The sequence below is a fragment of the Euprymna scolopes genome, chromosome 19 (genome assembly GCF_053919585.1).
Source record: "Euprymna scolopes isolate OS-2025 chromosome 19, ASM5391958v1, whole genome shotgun sequence".
NCBI lineage: Eukaryota > Metazoa > Mollusca > Cephalopoda > Sepiida > Sepiolidae > Euprymna > Euprymna scolopes.
Genome location: NC_136500.1, coordinates 137,344,978 through 137,367,835, shown reverse-complemented (window position 1 = coordinate 137,367,835; position 22,858 = coordinate 137,344,978).

The window sequence follows — 22,858 nt, the reverse complement described above, 5'->3', positions numbered from 1 at the left end:
AGTTATTTTTTTCCACCAGGCTCCTGGTAGACTGGTATACTGCTTCAAATACCAGAGAGGGTAATCATCCTCGCCCTCCATCGAGGCAATGACCTCATGATTTCAGTTACTGGATTTACACTTTCTTAAGCAACCAGTATAATATTTTTTAACAAAGCCGGATTTTACGTGAGTTCATCACGCCGACCTATACGTATTTGACTAAGCCGGATTGTACGTGAGTCTATCACGCCGACCTATACGTATTTCACTAAGCCGGATTCTACGTGAGTTTATCACGCCGACCTATACGTATTTCACTAAGCCGGATTGTACGTGAGTTTATCACGCCGACCTATACGTATTTTAATTTAGTCTGCATAACATTATTTCCGTAACTGGATTTACGCTCTCTTCAGCAACCAGTATAATGTATTTTAACCAAGTTGGAGTTACGTGACCTCATCACGCCGACCTATATGTATTCCAAGTTATTACTTCAGTTACTGGACTTACGCTCTCTTCAGCAACCAGCATAATGTATTTTAAATAAGTCGGGGTTACGTGACCTCATCACGCCGACCTATATGGATTTTAGTAAAACCTCGGTCTTCAGAGGTTCTAATCCAATTTAATTCTGTTTGAGCAAGGAGTCTGCCGCCGAGCGACCAATAAAAACTATCCAACACGGAATATTTATTAATTATATAAAGAATTAATTAAGAAGGGCACTCAGCCTTCATGAGTTAGAATACTCAATTAGGGGAAAAATTTCCAAAAATAAACAATTCAGAACCCTCGTATACATTAAATCAATGAAATAGGGTGTTAACATATTTTTTTTCTTAAAAAAGAAAACATTTAAAAAAAAAATCATTTCAGAGCACCTCAGTCACAATTAGAATTTGTTTACACAATGCAAACGCATTTCAGTTATTACATTCATAATTAACTTTTTCCCAAATTTCAGGGTACATTTAAAAAGTATGTGTATTTTTTCAAAACTTGATTTACAAAAGATCATTAAAATTTCATTCCAAAATTTAAAAATTATTTCAAGTATTTTGGTTCATCGTTAAAATCAATTTATGTTAGTTAACTTCTTTGCAAAGTAATCCATTTATTACTTTAAAAACAATCTTCTCAAAAGGTCATAAACTTCGAATAGACCCATTTTTCGTAATACAATTCAAAAATTATTCCAAACATTTGGTTCATTATTAAAATTAATCTTCCGAAAAGATCATAGAAAATTCATTTTGAATCAATTCACCCTTCACAATGAGATTCAGAAACATCCCAAATTTTTCATTTCGTAATTATTATTTTTAAAATTCAGTGTATATTTAAAGTTATTTAATTGATTCTTAAAAATCATTTCTTCTTATAGGTCGTTATCAAGGTCATTTCGAATTCAGAAACATTTCACGTTAATTAACTTTATTTTCCAAGTAATTATTTTATCATTTAAAAGCAATTCTTTTCCTAAACTCACTCACAAGGATTATTTCGAATTAATAAACTCCCGCCACACCTGAGAGTTACATTAGTTAACGACCAGTTCTGTATAGTTAAAAGCTCGAAAAAATTAAAATTTCAATTAAAGAGAGATCTTTCTAGACTGAGGAAATCTTTTTTTTTCTTAAGAATTAATTCAATTTTATGTATATACTCCTCAGTCAATATTTCAGGGACCCCTATCATACGGTCCAATTTCAAATAAACCTTCAATTAAAGAATTCGCTCGAATAATTCTTCCTTAAAAATAATCTAGAATTCAGGAAAATTTCTTTCGTTAGTCAAATAATATTTCCTTAGAAATTATAAAAAAATCAGAGAATATTCGAAATGTAATAGCGTAATTTCTCTTAAAAAAACTATGAACATTTCAGAGAACTCTTAAAAAAATTAACGTAAACATGTAACAGTTGGCTTTTCCAAACACTCGAAGATTTCAAAAAAGTACTTCAAGTGCTGTTTGAATAATTGTCTCTCTTTTTATTTTTAATAAAAACAATTGAAGACATCGTTTAATGTAATTTAACAAAGCATAAATATTTTTGTCCTTTAAACTTGGTAGAAAAATTTTTAAAAACTCCAAGTTAATTCGTTATTATATGCCCTCCTGCAATCAGCCATGGGGGTTTAGCTATACAATCATTAAAACGCAAGAGTAGAGAAAGAGAATGAGGGGGAAAAGAAGGGGATAGAGACAGAGCGGTGCCATTACACACCCCACCACCCTCATGATATCATTACTTAATAACAAAAAAAATCTTCGACCATTTTAAAAGTCACTCTGTCGTCCTTACTGACCCTAACAGGTAAGGGAATGAGAGAGAGAGAGAGAGAAGAAGAAGAAAGAGAGAGAGAGGCAGCTAGCGTTGTTCTCCCACCCATTCCTTGACACCCTCGCAAACACCATGACGAGGTCATCTTCGCTTATCTTTCCCATGTGCGGCCATTGTTTTAAAAAATGAGTGACAGGTAGACATTAAACATTTCTACGAGTTTAAAAAAAAAAATAAGAAAATAGAGAAACAGTCTTATTTTGAACAATTTTGTAAAATCCATTCCAACACAAAACTTTCATATTATCTAACCCCAATTTTTTTTTACCAGTAACATTTTTTTCTTCTTTTCTTTTTAAACAGACAAAACATCAATAAAAAAAACATTATCAAATCAAAAATAAAGTCCCCTTATGTTTCAGCGTTAATTGTTACCTAACCTGAAAAAGGACATATCAACTGTTCATGCAACACAGTGCCGAAACAAAGTTCCATTTTCTCAAATCCAAACTGAAAAAAGTCATTACAATTCTACAAAGTTCTTACATTTGAAAAGTCAAAAGCAATTTTTTAAAAAAGTCCTATATTTTTATAAACCTGAAATAAAGATCAGATAAAAAATGTTAGGTATCCTTTATTTTCTTTCCTTTTTTTTTCTTTTTTAAATTTATTTTTCGAGCTTCGTGTTTGAAGGATCTTTTTCTTTCATGTAATAACAAGATGTATAGATATACACACATATAGATATATATCTTGAGAGAGACAGAAAGAGAGAAAGCGTGAGAGAGAAGGAGATGTTGCATATTCTAGAGACAATTTCTTTTTTGTCTCTGTTTTTTTTTTGTGTAGGACACATTTCTTACTTTTTTTTTCGAAGGGTTACTTTCAATACTCTTTTTTTTAAATCGATCTTTTGTAAACTGTTTTATTTTTGTAGGTGCAAGACAATTTTTTGTTCAGGTTCTGAATTTTCTTTTTGAGTGCGTTTTTTTTTGTGCGCGTGTGTACTGGTCTGCCATTTTTTAAAAATTTTGCCAGAAATAATAGTTTTTTCCGTTTTTAAAGACCGTGGACCATTTTTTTTCGATTCGTCTAGTGGTCATTATTTTTGGTTGTGCCGTGGGTTTAAGAGTCGAAATTATTTCCATGCTGGGAAACAATATGTCCTGGTCATAGTGCATCATTTATACCTCTATCTGCCGATACTGGATTCTGCGACACAGATGCGACGAGACCCGTCTGGTAATTAACGAGGGTCAATCCTGCGTCTTAAGGCACCATTTATACCACGATCAGCCGGTCACTGAGGTGTGACCGACAGACGTGTTATAGTAAATGTCTTAAAGCGGTCTCATGAAGATATGAAGATGGGACAGTCATTAGGGTCTGTCTAGTAAGAAGAAAATCATACCTGAGATGTTGGATCTGGGTGTGGCTGCTTTCTTTTCTCAAGATGATCTCTTCACCCTGGTGGCATTCTGGTGGGAATCTTCATCTCTTTGTCCTCAGGGCCGCCTTTCGACTTCAGACATTTATGAAGGCATTCATGGCAGACACAAGAAAAATGACAAGCGACACAATTGTAATATACATAAGGTATAACTAACTATTTTATTTTACATAAGAGATACAATATATATTACAAAAAAAAACAATTTACAATTAATTTTTACAATTAAAACTGGATAATAGGCTTTTCGAAGCTAACTAACCTACCCTAACTAGTGTTGAGGGAGGGGGGTCTCCCCCTCCCATGTACGGAGAGACAGACTATGCGTCCTCACATCATAGTGGTCGTGCAGGAAAGAGACAGAAAGATGGCAAGGGAATTATGGGAAGGGATTTATTTGTATCTCTACGCTCATGGACAATTTACCACCCGTCCATGCTGCAGAGTGTGTTAGAAACAGTGGCACAAGGAAATAGTGCCACAATTACACTCGCAACCAAACTGAAAGTATACCGAGCGGTCGTCCTGACAACCCTACTCTACGCCTGCGAAACTTGGACGCTATATAAAAGACATGACAAACAGTTGAATGGCTTCCACCTCAGATGCCTCCGTAATCTTCTCAACATCCGCTGGCAAGACAGAATTCCTGACACAGAAGTCTTGAAGCGCGCGGGGCTCGATACCATCACCACCATAATCCGCAAAACCCAGCTCCGGTGGGTAGGCCATGTCTATCGCATACACGACAGCCGAATCCCCAAACAACTTTTCTATGGGGAACTCAGCCAGGGAAAGCGGAATGCAGGGGGCCAAAAGAAACGCTATAAAGACGGTCTGAGAACGTCCCTAAAAGACTTTGACATCAGTCCCCAGTCTTGGGAGAGTCGCGCTGCTAAACGTTCGGCCTGGCGTTGCGTCATCATCCTAGGAGCCGACAGGGCAGAGAATCAACGCATGACACACGACCAGCAGAAGCGCAAGAGGAGGAAGGAGAGAGCTGCCGGTTCACAGCTTGCCGATACCGCCTTCACGTGTCCAGAGTGTGGAAGAGTCTGCCGAGCACGGATTGGCCTCATCAGCCATCTCAGAACCCACAAACTCCTGACGCCGAACTGATTGATACCTTTGTCATCGTCGACTTCGACGGACGAGCAAGAAGAAGAAGAATGTATGTATATTTGTAACCCAATACTACCTGCCTCATGGTCGGGTCACCGGCGATTAAACTGGTTCTCCCACCAAATTTGTTTGGTGAGGAGGGTGGCTAGTCTCCCTGACGGATTAAAAACAAACCTTCCAAAGGGCGAATGAACCTTTTTTTGGGGTCAACGGCCAACTAGCACAGGTGTGTTTGTGTGTATGTATGTGTGTGTTTGGTTGGAGAGGGCTCCCGTAAGCCGTGGTGAAGGCAACTTTTCTAAGACAAGCATATCTTTGATTTAAAAAAAAACATAAAGCGGGAGGGCAGTGCCCGCATTAAGCTGGTCTGCAGTTTAACTTGTTGCTGGCTATATTGCTCTTGCTTGTTGCTGGATCTCAACAGTTTGAACACAGCTGTCGTACTAAGCTAAGCCTCTGTAAATCATCTGTGTATAGATACTCTCTCAGGCATTTGTCTATTAACATGACTCTTTGGCGATGGAAGTAATTTTTGGGATCATGGACTTTTAGTTTCTGAGGGAATGACACTCGTCTGACAAGACGTTGCAATCATCATCATGTATGTTTGTATGTACGCATGTTCCATTTTCTTTTAAAATCGTTTCCTAATCACTGAAATATTCTGATGGAATCATTCGCATGTTCATCACTAAGATCATCCACAAAATTCGATAATGTGACAATTTTACAAAAAGCTGTATTTAATTCGACAAAAATAAGATCAGAAATTGATTTTTCCTGCCATTGGACATATAAAAATGGTCGCAGGTATCATGTACCTTTGTATATCTTGCTCAATGCAATTGTTGCTTCTATTTTTTGTAATTTCCTAAATATTGCTTAAGGTATTCTTCACATTTTTGCACGTAATCTTCCCAAATTCCTACATATTTTTTTCTAAACCCAATTCACTTATTTTTCTGTTTTTCTAAATAAATTGTTTTAAGGAATTAATGTTGTTTAGAGCCTATTCTCTCATAATTCGAATTTGTGTTTTAAAATTTTGTTTAGTTTTTCGATCAGGTTTCATGGTTTGCAATTTCTTAAGGGACGCACTAATAACTCATATTGTTCTTCGCTTAAAAGAGGTTGAGCTGACATGTTTAGTGTTTCATAAAAATATGGAAAAATTGGATATCGATTAGTCTGATGAACGACCAACTATACAAACTTAATAGGAACGAACGGATGACGTCACGAGGACAATGCGTTGAAGGGAAATAGTGTTAACTAAATAAAAATAAAAACAAAGAAAAAAAGAAGTAAGAATAAGGAGAATGATACAAAGAGAATCCGAATCAGATAAAGAATGTAAAAACAGATGTATAAAAGATAGAATATAAAAGAGGTGGAAGAAGCTTGAGGGAGAGAGGAAAGAAGAAGAAGAAGAAGAAGAAGAAAAAGAAAATAAATAAAAGGAATAAAAATAAGAACGAAGTCAAATGTAAAATCAGGAGAAAAGGTGAAAAAGAAAATAAATATTAAGAAAGTTAATAAATGAGAGAGGGAAAGGGAGGAGAATGTAAAAAGATAAAGACGAATAAAGGGAAGAAGGTATGATGGAAAGAAGAAGAAGAAGAAGAAGCATAATAATAAAATAAGAAGAAAAGGAGGAAGAAGAAGAAAACAAAGAAGAAGGGAAACAGAGAAGACGAAAACGAAGAAGAAGAAGAAGAAAAGAAGCATAATAATAAAATAAGAAGAAGAAAAGGAGGAAGAAGAAGAAAACAAAGAAGAAGGGAAAACACAGAAGACGAAGAAGAAGAAGAAAACGAAGAAGAAAAAGAAGAAAAAAAGAAGGGAAAACACGGAAGACTAAAGAGAAGAAGAAGAAGAAAACAAAGGATCAGAAGTAGAAGATAGGTAAAATAAAGAAGAAGAAAAAGAAGAAGAAGGAGAGAAAGAAGGCAAAGGAGAAGAAGAATAAAAAGAAGACAGAGTAGGAAAAAGAATATACAAAGGAGAAGAAAAGAAGTAAGAAGAAGGAGAAGAAGAAGAAGAAGAAGTAAGAGAAGATATAGTAGAAGAAAAAAAGAACGAGTAGAAGATCGAGAATATGATGGAAGGAGGAGGAGAAGGAGGAAAATACAGAAAGGAAGCGAATCTGGCAACATAAAAATTAATAAATACGAGCTACAATAAGGAGAGAATGAAAAGAAAAAAGAAAAGAAAAAGGAAAATTGCTAGAGTGAAGAGAAAGAAACTAATTTATAACGAGAAGGAGGGAAACGGATGTAGAAACAAAAATAAACTAAAAGAATAGAAATAAAAACGAATAAACAAACAAAAAAATTAATTTAAAAAAAAACAGAAACAAAAACGAACTACGACCCTTGAAATAACATATAATATTACAAAAAGAATAAAAAACGGATAATTTCGAATTGAAACATAAAATTCCAAAATAAAGGCGTCAAATCTAAACCAAAAAGGAAACCGTAAACCAATAGCATAAATCTAAAATATGCGCTGAAAAAAAATCGGACTTATACGAAACAAATATTAGCAAAATCTACAATAATATGAAATGGTTGAGAATCAACTCTGGCGCAAAGAAAATTCCAAATAAAATCTAATTCGATCATAAAATCAACAATAATCTCAAGCATAAATATGATACAAAAATGACAAATAATAAAAAAAATATATATAAAAAATCATAAAAATAATAAAAAAAAATAAACGAGAAAAATAAATTGAACAAAAAATTAACTTGAAAAACAAATAGTAAAATAAGATTTTTCTGACGATAAACAACAAAATAAATGAATTCATTTCGAAACCGGGCAGAACACGCATAAAGACTCGTCCATTTGATTTGCGCGTTTAACGGTGAAATATTATTTTCATCGATGGCTTATTGACGAACAGAACATCCTATAAAAGTGGTAAGACTTATCTGAAAACACTATTTTAACACTAAGCGAGTCAAACCAATGAATATATTATTTATAGCCTTAACATGACAGATAGATAAAATGTTATTTCATAGTTAAACGTGTATGGCCAACGAAAATATTATCTACAAATCAAACTGAACTAAGACGTGACAGACTACACATTGCTGATATGTCTCTTTTAGATATGAATAATGGACTTATCTAACCCTGTAGTTTTATTGTTGCTTGGTATTATCTTTGACTATATATATATATATATATATATATATATATATATAACTACTTAATTTACTCACATAAAATTAATATACGAAAGTATAGATTTATGCGTAAACTTAAAGTATTTACTTCAAAAGTGCTCAATACGTAAGTAGAACTAGTTAGTAATTTATAAAATATATATGGCGATTAAGCTACACTGAATATTCGGCGTTTCATCCACTCTAGGACTGCTCAGGCTTATGCCTGAGCAGTCCTAGAGTGGATGGAACCTTCGTTTATTTTCTGGATTTTTTCCATTACAGCTGTTTCATTAATGAGTGGCAATTTTACGATTTATGTTTCTGTAAAAATATCCTGTCCCCACCAACTTCTTCAGATGTTTATCCATTAGATTTTTACAACAAATGGTAGACCCTGTCGGTGGGGCATTAGAATACGCCGACCCCCCCCCCCGCAGAGGGTAAAAGTCCCCCAATGGGGGGTCCTGGATATGACCTTAAACTATATCCAGTGGTGAGGCCCCAGTTTGTGGGCTTTGGGGAGTGTAGAATCACCCTTTAATTACCATTGCTCTCAGGTCAACTCTGACTCGGAGTGGTAGTACCTGTTAGAGTTCCAATTATGGGTTAAATAGAAACCGACGTGAAAACAACAAATATATTCTATTAAAAAAAATTCAGCATTAAATAACCCGAAAAGGGTTGATATGCCGTAAAACAAAAACAACCAACCACCACAAATGGTATATTTTTAACATACTGGACATCGTATTCGGGTAAAAAGATTTCCACAGCCATGCTTCCTCACTTCCTCTATCCTATATATATATATATATATATATATATATATATATATATATATATATATATATATATATATAGACAGAGAGAGAGAGAGAGAAGGATGGAAGGGTACCGAGAGTTATAAACACTAAATAACGTACTTGAGGGGGTGAACTCAGATATAATGACAGACAGACAGACTGTCAATCAGATCCTTTGTAAAACATTGTTTGATTAATGACGTAATTGCAAATAAAAAGATAAGTTCTAATTGAATTCTTTTCGAACATAATGTTATGCTAGGACAAAGGTGTATATGATCACGCCCATCCCTGGAACAAAGTGAGAAAAACCCGCCCGTCGGTACACAACTATTTACAAAAAGCTCAGTACCTTTTGTCACAGGCTGTTTAAAGATTATTTTAAATGTTGACGTTAAATTGTACAGTCAGTGTCTTTTCTGTTGTGTGTTTACGAATTGCATTTTGTTAAAGTAAATACTATTTTAAACTTAAACGCAACAAACTAAGAGAAATGCTATTGCAAAGGCAAAGCTAAAACAATGTTTTTTTTTTTTTTTTTTTATTACACAGTGATCACCACTTATCAAGGCCCGGAAGCCAATCAGGGATAAGGGTTATTGCAAGTACATTACGTTAGTGAGGAGATTTGCTGATATGTTTACTTAAGGGGGCGGTTCATTAGGAATTTGTTAACATTGGACTTGAAGACAACCAAGTTGTAGTCCGGAGGGAAGCAGGCAGACGGAAAAGAGTTCCACATGCGTGCAGTTCTAAGAAAGAAGCTTTGTTCATGGAATCTGCGTTTTGATTTAGGCACAGATATAGAGTGGGGGAAATTATTCACAGTGGATTCAGCTAGACGGGTGTTTTTCGTGAAAGATTTGCGAGGGGGGACCAGAGATTGGAGTTCAGATGAGCATCTGCCATGGAAATAACGATAAAACAAGGACAGGCTCGAAACGTCTCTTCTTAATGTTATTAAAAATTTAAACCAATATATTGTTGAAATTCTTATTTCAATCATAAGAATTACATTGCAAGTAAATGCTTCACAACGGTGAAAAAATTACAAACAATGACAAACGAAAACTAAATCTTATTTCTAACTGAATCACGATAAACTGGCGTAGATGTTATTTAATCATAAGCGTGACAGACCAACTAATATCTCAGTTAAATTTTAAGTGTGACATTTCAACGGACATATTAGCTTTAAGAAAAACGTATCTAAAAACAGTCGGAAATTCTATTTCAATTGTAAGATAGACGACAGCCTCTATTTTCAACTTAACAGTTACAGTCTGTCGCGAACATTATTATAATCTGGTCACGTGGTCAACCAATGAAACTCGTTGCAAACCGTCGAAAATTTCATTTCAACTATAAACCTTACAGAACAAAAAGTGTCAGACCATCATAAGTGTGGCAGACCAAGGAGAAAAAATATTTAAAACTTAAGTGCGACAGAGTGTCGAAAATTGCAACTTGGTTTCTATTTACAATGCTTCCCCACGAGACAGTGTTAGACACCAGGGTCGTTTTTTAATGTGGAGAAAAAGAACAAAAATAAAAATTGTCTCAGTCGTGAAGGATTTCTCCTCCACTGACAGAGACCAAGAAATGAAAGTGCAGCATCTGAAGAACAGATACTACACTTTGATGTATTTATTTGCTCCCCCACCGAGCAAATTAGGCACAAGGCCAATTTTTAAAGTGAGGAGTGAAGGGGAAATGGGGAATAACTCCGCGGGGAGTAGGGGAGCTGGATAGTGACAATTGGTATAAAGGCTTGCCCCTACATTGACCAAGGTCTTATATGTGGGGTTGCCCCCACATATGGTCTTTGCCTGCAGTATCTGCCGGAACAGATACTACACTTTGGTCTTGGCCCGAAGGCCAAGAATATATATTATAAACTTGTTATACCTATGGTAATTGAAACTCTCAGGCTAACTCGATTGTCGCCCTTTAACTCAGAAGAGTGACACAGCCAAGTAACTTCCTGTTTCTCATATTTCTCTCTCTTTCGCGCTGGACCGTCGAGCAGCCAAAATGTAACCAAGAGTCGCTCCTGTTAGTGGTATCGGCCACCAACAGCGGTCCTGACTAACTCGTTAGCCTATCATCAATCGCAAGTAACGAACCTATCTCTTTCTTCATATTTCTCACGTAAATTTTTGCAAATAAATTGGATTCCTTCACTGACATATACCGGTACGTTTTTCGTCATCATTATGCGACCTTTTGCTTATCGATCCTTCTACCATCTAACGCATTCACCATACACATTGGGGATGGGATCGTCTATCACGCAAGCAGACCGTCCTGTCCTTCCCTACTAAATACCAACGATCATGCCCATCATAAGTCGCATCTTCCGCTTGGTGCGGATTGCTAACCCACGCTACTTTTTCTCGCCATTCTTTCCGATCCATCGCAAGTTGGTTAATGGACGCCCAATTGTTGAGAGATGTCCAATCAGAAACATTTTCTCTCACATTTCTCCTTAGCTTTTCAGTGATCCGTTTGCCTTTTAACATAGCATCAAAGCATAACTTTGACAGGACAGTGACGGACACGTTATTACAACGTTAATCCGTCAGACCAACGAAAATATTACTTTAAGCTTAACAGTAACGGACAGAGCACCCCACCGCCATTTTTAGAGATCTTATTGAATGCTTTTCAAACAAGACAAGCAGATTCTAATTTTATGTTCTCGATGTGTAAGTGCCAATTCCGTCGGAAATGTAATGTACCGCGACTGGCTGACGAAGCCGCTTTTAAAAATGAAATCGAATAAACGAAAGACTAAAACGTATACTAACAAATACTTCGACATAAAAACGAAAATAATAAAACTGTTTTATAAATATGAACGCTAAAGAAATATGACTTCATACATCTTGATATTTAAGATGTCTAGATATTAAAGATGTCAAACTGTAGAAATATTTCATGAAGCAATTTCTTTAGCCGAGTCAGAAAATAAAAGCAGACACTACATAAAAATGATAAAACTTCATATGAGCAAGTTTAGTCGGAGATGAGCGATTGTTGTTAGGAAACTGATTTAATTTTTCCATGGTCGTTTTCGGCTTTGTGCTTGCTATGTACGGGTTATCTGCTGTTGCACTCTTCGGCTTTCTCGGACGAAAAAGTTCCGTTATTTATCTTACGAGGGGAGTTCCAAAAGTTATACCTCTTACTTTTTATTCCGCATTCTGAATAGATCAGAAGGAATTTCAATTAGCATCGTTATGATGACTGAACTTATGCGTTCAATAGCTGAATGTTTCATCACTCTGTTTCGGATATTGACGGTGTGACATTATGAGAAAGCAAACCCTGTTTACGACGTGCATCAGTAAGAGAGATGCGTCATTAAATCTCATTTGATGGTGCTATGTAGAAAAATACATTCTGATGCACAAAAGGTCGCCCGTTTTAACTGTACTACAGTCGTCTACGTAGCTCTTCAACAATTTGAGTTAAAAACGGGAGATTTTCTTTTAGAACAAATGTCGTGACAAAGTACACTCCGGGCACCCATGCACAGCAAACATACATGCTGATAAAAAATGTATTGAGACTGACGGTGACTATGTAGAAAATGAAATTCTGAAGCCCAAAGGGTATCTCGTTTTAATGGCACCACTCCTGTGTAAGTAGCTCTTCAACATTTTGTATTAATAAATACATGGATTTATTTTGGGAAAAAGCGTCGTATTTATTCTTTTTAGTGTTTGAATTATTCTCATTACGATTCTGCTTTTACATGTTATTTTCGCAACCTTTTTCTTTTACTTATCAAGGCCCGGAAGCCACTCGGGGATAAGGGTTATTGCGTGTACAGCAATCAATGGGATAGTATCGTAGTAATCGTTAGTATTGGAGATTTGATAAAGTCTCTTACTTAAGGGGGCGGTTCAGCAGGAATTTGTTTATGTTGGACTTGAAGACATCCTCGTTGTAATCAGGTGGAAAGCAGGCAAACGGAACAGAGTTCCACGGGCGGGCACTTCTAAGAAAAAAGTTTTGTTCATGGAATCTACGTTTTAGTTTTGGCACAGATAAAGAGTGGGAACATTTTTGACAGTGCTTTCAGCTAGACGGGTGTTTATCGTGAAAGACTGGCGAGGGGGGGGGACCAGAGGTTGCAAGTAGGAGAAAAGGGCATCCCCTACTAAACCAGGAAGCCTATTTTTACTCTGTCAAGGCAGGATAGGCTGTTTTTAGCACCTCCTGCCCAGATGTGGCAGCAGTACTCCATCCTTGGACGTACTTGGCTTTTATATAGATATAGAATTGCATCAGTAGTGAGATATCTTCTGGAGCGGTAGAAGGATCGTACCATTTTTCCAGTGACCTTGGCAACTGACTATTGTACGTGTTCTATTTCAGGTCAGGAGTAAAGATCAGCCCAGAAGCTTATCAAAACATCGAGCTTCCCTTAGACGAGAGCCATCCATTTAAATTGATCCAGATGGGGATCAGAGCGTTGATGACGTTAAGATAGGAGCTTAGTTTTTGATGCATTAAAAGTAACAAGCCACCTCTTCACCCACTGTAATATGCGCTCAAGATCAGAGGAGAGAGAATCAGAGAGAACTTCGTCATTTACGGCCTTTGATGTGTTGCCATAGATGGTCGTGTCATCAGCATAGATGTCAACGAATGAGTTAAGTATGTGTTTTGGGAGATCATTGATATAGATCAGGAAGAGAGTTGGGCCCAGTATGGACCCCTGAGTGACTCCAGCGTTAATACTGTGGGCCTCTGATTTCTGCCCATACACCACTACTCTTACGAGCCTATCAGAGAGAAATGAGTTAATGATTGAAAAAACATTTCCAGTTATACCGTAGCTGGGAATCTTGTGAAGTAGGCCCGCATACCCTACCTTATCGAAGGTCTTTGGCATGTCAAGAGCAATTGCCCTAGAATGGAAGCCTTTGACGAGAGATTCACTTATTCTATGAGATATAACCGTTAGCATATATGCTATATGGGATTTCCGACCCTTTCAAGGCGAATTTTGTTGAACTCGGGGAGGCTTTTGTAGAATACAGGAATCTATACCGACTTTAGAATAGAGTATTTATTACAACTATGATGCTTACTTCACCTATTATGCCAGCATCTTAATTTGCAATTGTATCAATATTATCGATCGTCAATATATATTTTAGTTTTAGATGCAGTGTCTTACAACTCATAATTATATATTAGAAATAATATATATATATTAGAAATAATATATATATATATATATATATATATATATATATATATATATATATATATATACACACATATATACGAGCAAACAGTTAATAAGATATGTTAAAAACACTTTGAAATGAGTTAAAAACATATTTAATCTGAAAAGGAAACACAAGATAAGTGGATAGTCCTCAATCCGCGGAGTTGCGAAAAAATACTTTCCTTCTCATCTGAGGGTAGGAATTAGCAAAATGCGGGACCGGATTTTGCATGCAAACGTATTTGATGAAACAACAAGTAAGTCAAAGATATTACTTGATAACAAAAAAAAGTGAAGCAGAGGGAATATGGTGAAGAAAAAGGTGATTACACATGAATGAATTATTATTGTATACATATCTATATATATCTATATATATATCTATATATATATACATATATATATATATATATATTATCCACATACAGTACTGTTTCGCTGTATTTCAGTTCATCAGAGCGGCTAGATCAGCATATTTCCTCAGCCAGATATTGAACCTACAACCATCAGGTTTATAGTCGGCAGTTCTAACCCCCGGCCATAGGATCGGTGCTCGCAAATTACCTCATCAAATGTCCATTTAAATACACACTCGCCCACCGCTCGAGTTGCTTGTTTATGTACCAACAAACAGTGAGCCTCGCATATACGCTAATTAAGCAGCGGCTGAAGTGCATATACTACAGTGCATATACTACAGTGTATATTTTGAAAAATGTTGGCAGATAAACATGTATAGTTAGATTTATATATATATATATATATATACATATATATATATATATATATATATATATGTAGTCATCGACATACAGTCCTGTGTCGTTGTATCACAACTCATCAGTGCCGCTAGACTAACACATCTCCCAAATAAGGATTGGACCTAGAACCGTCGTGTTGACAGTCGGCAGTTCTTCCACTCGATCATGGAATCGACGCCCGTAAATAACTCGTCGGAATGTCTATTTAAATATATATATATATATATATATATATATATATATATATATATATATATATATATATATATATATATATAAATATATACATACATTTCGTCTTAAATAACTCGTCGGAATGTCTATTTAAATATATATATATATATATATATATATATAAATATATACATACATTTCGTCTTATTTGTGATTCTTAACGCAATGTATGAAAATTATGTTTACGGTTTTTAGATTAGGATTATTTGAATTCTTAAGACTAGCAGAATAACCAAAGAAAAATAAATCACACATGATCAACACACACCACATTGTTTTTTTTTCTGATTAATGTTATATAAATTATAAAATAATACATTTCAATTCACTTGTACATATTTTTTTAATTTTAAAAAAGACACTATAATAATAAAAAAAAACTTAGTCTCCTCTCATCATGATTCTTTTTTTAAGTATGAAATAAAATAGGCAATTTGAAAGCGTAAACAGACAGCCATGTTTTTTGTTGTTTTGAAAATATTTGGAAAAGAAATGATTTTAATGATTTTTAACTGATGAATAGCGACTATAAAGGGAGGTAATTCGTTTCTTTTTAATTAAGACTTGTTATGTTTTTTTTATTTTTGTTTTTTTATTGACACCGGACATCGAACAAGTAAATTAATATTTAGATTATACAGACTATTAAAATCATGTTTATAATTTTTAGACGAGGATTACCTGAGCTATTTTGTATTATTCGGACTACTATCCTCACCTTGGTTTATATTTCCATCCAGACAAACCACATAATGTAAATATTTTCAAATTTGTTTTTAACATTTAAATTCATAATTACTCGAAAGAATACACATTCCAGAAAAATAAAATTAATTCTTTGAAGAGAAACCTTTGCACCATTTTTATAGCGCATTTAGAGTCTGAGTTCTGTCACGGTGCTCGATCATGAGAAGCCCGGGGGAAGTAAAATAAAACCCAAGAGTGGACGTAAGTCGAGCAGTGGATGTAAGTCCATGGCAAAATGAAACCAAACGAAAGCGACGCGGCTAGGGTCAAGGTATTTACAGAATTAACGTAAGGCGATACCGAGGTCACGTAGGGAACACCAGTAGCGGCCGAGAAGGAGAGAGGGAGAGAAAGAAGAAAGAAAGGGGTTTCTAAGTTCGCTATTTGGCAAGCGATGGCTGTGTTTTTTTTTTTTCTTGACTCCGAGTCGATCCGTCTTAGCTCATAGAATCAGTGGCGATGAAGCGAATGAAACCTTTAAAAATGTTATGCGATTAGGTAACTTGATTATGTGACCCAACTAGTCAGGGTAAGAAGAGATTACCCCAGAAGAGGGGTTACAAAGAGCAAAATTAGAGATATGGTTAAAAATTGCCCCCAGAAACGGGTTAGCGAAAGAAGAATTATAGCCCTTTTTATTTTAATGGCAGATTCGGAAAACACCAGATTACCCTGCCGGTTGGCAAGGGAGATGGCGTGGTCACCGATGTGAAATACATTTTCTTTGTAACGAAAAAAACAAAAACAAAGTCGAATATGAAACATGATTAGTTGGAGATATTAGCGGACAGGCTCTCCGGTGCGTGAGATGATTATCAGTGAGAACCATTTTGGTGGGAAATTACTTGATCTGCATGTAGGGGAGGGGTAGCTGCTAATCAGCTCAGGACGAACCAAGGTGTGACGCATGATTGGTTACCTGGGACACCTAGGCGTGTTCCGACCCCCCTCCTCCCACATATGTATACTTAAGTCAGTGCAGAGCATGAAAAATCAGAGTTTCTGAGAGTTTGCCGAGTTTTGCAGGGAGTTTTAGCAGAGGTTGCAGTGACTTTTGAACTTGGTGGAGCTCTCCTCTGCTCCCACAGCCGCGGTTAAATAAGTACTCGTCTTTAGACCGATTGGAAGCAAGAAATCGGTTATAGAAATAAAAACTGACTAAGGCTATGTTCGTCGGCTATTATAACTACCAGAAAGAGAAACTTGAATCGATATTTTATTTATTTATTTTTTATTCTTCTGCGAAAAACTGTACACACTTATTATTATTATTATTATTATTATTATTATTATTATTATTATTATTATTATTATTATTATTATCATCGCTCGTTAAACATTGTGTCACTTTCAGACATAATAGAATGCTTCTATCGCTCTCGGGATTTGTACAGAACTGACCAACTAGTAGATGGCATGAAATCAAAAAAGGACAACCAGTTTTCATCAAAAAGAAATGGAATGTTTTCTAGGACGACAATTTTATCGTTCCGCCCTGTAATGATTATTACATGATAACTAATGCTTTTTGTTAACATTTCAGTTAAATCTGCAATATCTGAATTTTCACGAAGGTTTTTCGCACGCATTTTACTCTCCATACGTAATACTAATGTTGTATAACTCATATATAACGAGTGTGGCACTTCTACACTATCAGAACGAAATTTCGGAAATCGAAATAATGAATTTCACATAAAAACAATCGTATCTACTTATTTCTCATATTTTTAAGATGATTATATTAAAAAATTACGAAAATCGATAAGGTAGAAAAGATTTATTAATGAAAATAGAATTTAAAGAAAACGATCGTAGTTGCTTATATACGACACAGGAGAGTTAAAAAGGGAAGTAATCTTTCGTTTCTATTTATTTTATAAAAACAAGATGGCCGCAATTTTTCACCTGCTAACACGCTTAAAGCGGTTTTGTTTTATATAATTCAGTAATATTCAGGTAATTTGGACTGCATAATTTGAAAGGTAGCATTGTAATTTATTAGAATTGACAAAACGAATAATTAGAAACCATTGGTTTTTATCTGAAAACATTTATTGACTACTAAATTTCGTCCTAATAGTGCAGAAGCGCCGCGAATGTGTGTATATATATATATATGTGTGTGTGTATGTGTGTGTGTGTGTGTGTGTGTGATACGAGTTCAAGAAAGGGGGCAAATAGCTTATTTGTATGCATGCCCAAACAAAGGAAGGACATACCCTGTTTTTTTTATCGCAACAATCAATGTAGATTTTCAGACGCACTTCTGAAAATATGTCATTTTCTACCCAACAACTCAGACAACTAAATTGTTTTTTCCACGTTTACATTCATTCCTGTTGCGACTTGCTATTCATTTTTCGAGGGTGACATATATTACTGTCTATCCAGCCCATTGCTCACTGCTGATGCAATTCTCTATCTATATAAAAGCTAAGTACGTCCAAGGATGGAGTATTGCTGCCACATCTGGGCAGGGGCTGCTAAAAACCGCCTATCCTGCCTTGACAGAGTACAAAATAGACTTCGCGACTTAGTGGGGGATGCCCTCTTTTCTTCCCTGCAACCTCTCTCCCACAGAAGAGACGTTGCGAGCTTGTCTTTGTTTTATCGTTATTTTCATGGCAAGTGCTCGTCTGAGTTCCAATCTCTGGCCCCCTCGCCAATATTTCACGAAAAACACCCGTCTAGCTGAAAGCACTGTCAAAAATTTCCCATTCTTTATCTGTGCCTAAATCAAAACGTAGATTCCATAAACAAAGTCTCTTTCTTAGAACTGCACGTCTGTGGAACTCTGTTCCGTTTGCTCGTTTCCCACGTGACTACAACGAGGATGTTATCAAGTCCAACGTTAATAAATTCCTGATAAACCGCCCCCTTAAGTAAGATACTTTATCAGATCTCCATTACTAAGGATTGCTACGATATTATCCCATTGATTACTGTACACGGAATAACCCTTATCTCCGAGTGGCTTCCCGGCCTTGATAAGTTCTAGCATTCTTTTTCACCAAATTAACATGTTTTGGAACTAATTTTATCTGTAAATATTCACTTCGCTTTGATAACATTCTTTCTAGTATTCAAAGATTTTTTTTACTTTGTTATCTAAATATTTCAAATCCAACTGGCAATCGGTCATGACTTGATTAACCGATATTCCGATATAAACTGGGAGCCAACAACATAACACTAACCTATATCTATCCATCTATCTATCTTTCTATCTATCTATCTATCTATTTATCTATCCATTCCTCATATATATATATATATATATATATATATATGTGTGTGTGTGTGTGTGTGTGTGTGTGTGTGTGTGTGTGTGTGTGGCGACGTCTTAAACCTAGCAACTCTGTTCCAAAATTCAAATTATTTATTAACTAGTTTAGGGGTAAATTTCATATATACAAATACATAAATATTCGTAAATTTTAGAAATTGGAAATTACAGCCAGAATGAATGACGACATGTTTGTACCAAATTGGCTATAAGTGGGGGCCAGGAGGGTTAAAAAATTATAAATACACCAAGCTTCAAAGGAAAAAAAACAAAAAACAACAACAATTGCCCCTGATGATAATCAGATGCATCGACAGAAAGCGCTTGAGAAGAATATGCCCACAGAACAAGTATTGGGCGCCATTTTTTATAACATGCCTGCTTAAATTAAAAAGACCACTCGGCAAATAGAAGAGATATCCAGTCAATGTATATAATTTTTGTTCTATCCTAAACCATTTGTATATTGTATAGTCATATATACGGCATGATCATGTTAACACACCGGTTTCCTTTAAATCATCAAAATTAAGCAACGTCGAGCCTGGTCAATACTAAAATGGATGACTATTTGGAAGCTCCACCTGCTGTATTTGGACCAAAATAATGCCGATTCAGAAGAGATGTGTGTGGATACTGCTCAACACTTACGTCACAATTACGCACGAAGCTACCTATACGGAGTTGTCCATTGTTACTTGTAAATAGGATTTTGAAAATTTAATTCATTCATTACATTTTAAAAAATAATATTTAAAATAAATAAATTCATTAATTAATTAATAAATTAATCGAGTTTAAGAACTTTATTTGTATTTGCGCGTATACACAGTATTTGATTTGTTAGATTTGCATAAAAAATGGATAAAAACTTGTTTTGTTATTAAAGGGTACGGGTGTGTGGTGCAAATGAATATTCATAAGATTATTGATTAGTGGCGCCTGAGGCGGCCGACGTTGCTCGATGAGACGGTTATAATTAAATCGATTCTCGAATTTAAATATAAGTTCCTAACATTTTAATGAACCTGAACAAGGCCAGACACGCCAAAAATATCAGGGAAATGCTTCCAAATTAGATTAGTTGCGCTTATGTCTTTTTAATAGATGATAGATCCACATTAATATATATATATATATATATATGCATGTGTGTATGTGCATATATATAAATAGATATATACACACACAAACACACACACACACACACACATATATATATATATATATATATATATATATATATATATATATATATATATATATATTTGTATATTTTGGAAGCAAGTCATTATTTAAGCACGTCGGATTGAACACGGCAGAGTTATTCTCTTACAGGTCTTTTTGGATATCTCTTCCATTTGCGGAGCTGTCTTTTTAATTTCACCAGGCATGTTATATAAAATGGCGCCTAAAAGTTATTGTGCGGGCATATTCTTTTTCAAGCGCTTTCTGTCGGTACATCCGATTATCATCAGGGGCGATTGTTGTTGTTTTCTTTTTCTTTTTTTTTTCCTTTGGTGTATTTATAATTCTTTTAACCCTCCTAACCCCCACCTTATAGCCGATTAAAAAAGTATAAATACCTGCCTGCCTACTACACTTTTTTTTCTCAACACACGCTACAAACACCCGGGCAACGCTGGGCACCCAGGCTAATTTATAAATATAAAAGCGAAAAGGTATGTATGTATGTGTGTTCGCTTTTTCTGTATGTCTACAAAAGGCTTTTTTTCAGAGAAACCGTCGGTTGGTTCACAACTTTTTAAAACTTTTTATATCACATATAAATCGTAATATCTCACAGTTAACAACGAAGCTCGCCTGTCTATTTAATTTGTTCGATATCGGGAAGATAAATATTCAACATTTTTCGCTCGCCGCATGTGGGTTAGTCTTTTTCCTATAACATCTCGAGGGGGGGGGGAGTGTTCCGCAGTAAATGAATACAATCCCGCAGTCATAATTGACCAAAACGAGCACCTGCAAAATCCAAGTAATTAGATAAATTCAAACGTGTTTCCGTTAGCATCTCACGGTGGGGCAATCGTTAACGTCGCACTTTTTTTTTCACACTTTAATTCACAACTTTGCCTCAACGGTTCGGGTTCGATCCTCATACTTACTTTTTTTAACCCCACCCCCGGAGTTCCCACACACACCTCCAAACACCCGGGCAACGCCGGATACCCCTCGCTAGTCTCTAATATAAATCTCACCTCTCTGTGTAAATGTGTGTATGTATGTATGTATGTATGTATGTCTCGCTAAAACTTTCGACAAAGGTGACGGATTTTCACGAGATCGGTATGCTTTTGAAGACCGATCTTTCGGACAACAAATATCGAAGAATTGACCAAAAACATTAATTCCTTCATCCTCTACTAGGCACTGAAGGGGTCGCTTTTTTCGCTGATATTTTCTAAAGTCATCGCCTCTTTTCGATTGTCTAGCCTTAATTTAAACATATGTAACTTCCGGTTTGCCGATGGGAGCAACAGCAAACACATCACTTTTTTACGTTCTATTCCTCCTTGGCGATACGTGTTCGAGCCTGCCTGCCAACTATCTTTTATTTTCTTTGCTCAACACACACCTCCAAACGCAGAAATGCGTCATCGAATTCATTATAAAAATGCATTGGAAATGCTCGTAACTACGTAGATGAAAACATATGAAACACAAAGGATCGCTCGTTTTAGTGGTGCCGCTCTCGTCTAAATAGCTCTTCAACATTTCGATTTGAAGAAAGGGTCTACATATGGAACGACCCTCGCATATATGCTTGTATATATGAATAATTCCTTAATAAATCGACTAGGTGGGGTTATGAAGAATTATCGACCTAGGTAGACTGTACTGGTATACAAATAATGTTTGAACAACCCGACGTTGTCCGGAACTGATCTTTCGATGATGATCAACAAGTCCTCACCTCGAACGCTTTTGTTCGGTCCTAATAACTGCACCTTCACAAACTTTATATCCATTGTGCGAGAAGTTTATTCATGAGAATCGGTGAGAAAACTGATAACGCAAGCTCTTGCGTTAGTGCATACTGCAGGCCGTCGGCATTGCCCGGTCGGAAAATACGCTTAAATATGATATTTTATTAACGCAGGTTTCGGATTTATTATTATATTATATTTGACCCAACATATTGTAGTGATTTAAAAATTAAAAAAAAAATACTCGTGCACCATCACCGAGGATCGAAACCAAAATGTTTAGCGTAGGAGTTACTCGTTCCTTCGACGTTAATACCTAGGCTATGAAGACATGTCTGCTGCAAAAGTAAAAATTTAGATGATCAATATCTATTACGTTACGTATGCATATTCGTAATGCCGTCATTCGACTATAACCTTGCAATTTCCTATTTTTTTTCAATGTTCATAGTTTTTCACCGATTTTCCCCGACTAAAAAAATATACAGTTTTGCATGGGTTCGAATACCCCATATATTAAGTTTCATGTCTGTAGACAAAAAAAAACTGACAGACGCGTTTTTGAGGCAATTTTTTAAAACAAATATATATACGCATACAAATACATATATATATATATATAAAAGGTTTTGTGTCGTCTATAAACCTTTGATGCAAATATTACGCAAGTATAAAGCATGTAGAACATATGCATTAATATAATTACACGCTTTAGTTAACTAATTAACTAATTGTTTCCAGTTACTATTGTTAAGTCATCAATAATTAAGATGATTACCCGATGAGAAAATCAAAATATTTA